General features: G+C 32.0%; 1 long non-coding RNA gene across 1 annotated transcript; it reads right to left on the bottom strand.

Moving 5' to 3' along the window:
- Positions 1-1,179: 1,179 nt before the first annotated feature.
- Positions 1,180-2,547, bottom strand: LOC138322483 (uncharacterized). Its single transcript, XR_011208407.1, has 2 exons — positions 2,374-2,547; positions 1,180-1,977 (listed from the first exon to the last, which is right to left on the bottom strand). It is a non-coding gene; the product is annotated as an uncharacterized lncRNA (long non-coding RNA).
- Positions 2,548-2,756: the final 209 nt, after the last annotated feature.

Genomic DNA, 2,756 nt, shown 5'->3' with positions numbered 1-2,756 from the left:
GATGTTCACGCTCTGCATAAACGTTTTCTTTACATGAATCAAATAAATGCTTATTACTGGCATTTGTGACTGCCTTACAAAGCGTGTTCATATTGAAATACACTACTTATAATAATTCATTGGTTGCACTATAATAACATATTTTCTAGACATGTACGCTAATGTGCTCGACTTTGATGGTTCATAATGTATTCTTTATTAAAAGATAATTATACATTAGTTGAAAGGTGCCGATGAACCGATGAATGATACATAAGTATTTTTTCATTAAAAAAAGTTACTTTATTTTTACTATTAGCATAATTGACAAGTTTGAGCTTATTAATTTACTTCATAATGAAAGTATTTAAAATAATTAATTGCACCCCAACAAAATCCATGATACTATTCCCTATATGGAATGAGGTATTGTTTGCGCAGACAAAAAATGCAAAGTGCAAAGCGAATAATTTGATATGCAATTGAACAATAATTTGTTTTCAATCATGTAAATGTGTGTCTAGATAACACAAAAAGCACTTCAATAAATATACGAAAATGTTCCATGGACACCATTAATTATTTTCAATATTTTTAACTTCAAGTAAACAAATATGCTCAAACTTTTCAATAGTTGCAAGGGTGTTAAGTGAGTTACTTTTTTTAATAATTGAAAAAAAAAGATTCATCTACTCCTGCATATGATAGAGAGAAAAAATACTATTCGTCATTGGTGAAACATCTTTAGATTAGACAATCACATATACACGGTTAAACATATAATAATGTCGAAATAATAATATTAATATTGTTTATACTCTGCCGGCGGTGGAAATATCAATACACATAAACAAACTATTTCAGTTACGTAAAAAGTGACAGAAAATAATCGCTTGATAAACGTAAATCTATATAGTTATTACATTTGGACATTATGAACTCGCAATTACTTAATATAAATCATTAAAGTTCATGTAGTCAGTGTAATCTAATCGGTCGATAGTCCCACGAGCACTTGTGCATTTGAAAAGGTGATTTAAAACCTGCTGGAGGCTATTCATTAGTAACAGCGTGCTGTATGATATTTGCATATGCATTCGATCTTTAAAACAATATTTTAATGAGACATTGTGACCTGATGCTACATATATGCCATTTCACCGAAATGTGCCCGAGGAATGAAAACATTAAACAATAGTGTTGGTTTTGAATAATTTATTTTGATGGATTTATTAGCTGATCAGACTATCTATTGGACAAAAATAATCCAATAAAGATCTTTCGGTATCGGATTTTCCTTTTCCATGTCAGGTATTTTCTTTAAATATAAACGAAAGCAATATGTACAATGTCACTTATACGGAAAACACCATTTGAAACACAGTCAAACATTGTCAAATGTTTCCCTATTGAATTGGGAGGCTTTGAGCATTTTTGTCCCGATGGTAATGTTATCAATGTCTCTGGCAGAAAGGAAACACAAGGACATGCGGAAGATCACATGATTTACATCCTCTGTTCGTACAAGAAAGCCAATTATGCCAACGTTCTTCGCCTTCACTATTGCTCGAACTTGCGTAAAACGTTCAATGTCAAAGTGATACGAGCAGACGACCTGGGCTGACTGTCATTGGTAATCTATTTCACTTTTCCTCAATATGTCTTGAATAGCAATAGCTGTAGAAGAATATATATTGGAATCATGAGTACATCTAGTATATAATTTATATACATTTTATACATGTCTCTGGAACTCTTTTCAACACGTCCGGGCCGATGCACATCTTCTGTACCTGGAGACACAGGAGAAGAAACACCAGCGGCTTCTTCTGCAGGTTCTTCTGCAGCTGTAGTATGATCTCAAGCACTTCGTCTCACATGGCCGTCTCATGTTTCTCAGGGCTATCAGTCTGGCTGATAATCGGGCTTCATTTTCCGGGACAAGAAGTGCCAGACACATCACAATCCCAAACACCATCAAAAATGTCAGCTTCATGTCTGTACAAATAGAAATAATAATTTTGGTTTAAAAGCAATAAAATGTCAAGTTTCTCATCTTTTCTTATAACATTTCGAATTAAACATTATAAACCTTTAACAGCAATGGCTATTTAACGATATTTTTGTATAAAGGAAAAAATACATATTCAATAAGGTTTTACATTGAATAAAGGATCATATAGGAATATAATGAATATTGAAATATGTTATAAAATTACGTAGCTACATATTGAATATTGCATTGAAAGTATTTCCTAAAGATCCGGTTAATTATTAGGATATATTCTTTTACATTTGCATATCAAAGGATTGTAAAAAAAATACACTTACTGTGTATTTTGTCTATTTAGTGTAAAGTTTGTATAATATGTATTTCTCTAGAACAAATCTTACCTGTTTAGTGTATGATTATCCTTGTCTTTATGCCTTGGAAGTCGGTCTTATTTACTCTTATATACCAAATAATGTCACAAGAGTCACGAAGTAAATGTATATTAAGATATTATACGTAATGGAATAAATTATGATTCCTTCTATCTAACCTAATGTTAAGGTAAAATGTATACTTTACTTATCTCAAACAAATGAGAACAATTTACGTAATGAAGAAAGGGTTTATATAGTTCAGTTTGTAAGTGGCGGTATACGTCACTGCCTGGCTATGATATTCGTCACGCTGATTAATGAGTCGAAAAGAAAATACAGCCATTGGTTGGACATGGTCCAAATACCGCCATACCTATCTATTGTCTTCACTTACGACCATCCCTTTTAAT

Source organism: Argopecten irradians, chromosome 4, assembly GCF_041381155.1.
Source record: "Argopecten irradians isolate NY chromosome 4, Ai_NY, whole genome shotgun sequence".
NCBI classification, from domain to species: Eukaryota; Metazoa; Mollusca; class Bivalvia; order Pectinida; family Pectinidae; genus Argopecten; species Argopecten irradians.
Note: the sequence above shows the minus strand (reverse complement) of the source record. Positions and strands in the feature narration are given on the sequence as shown.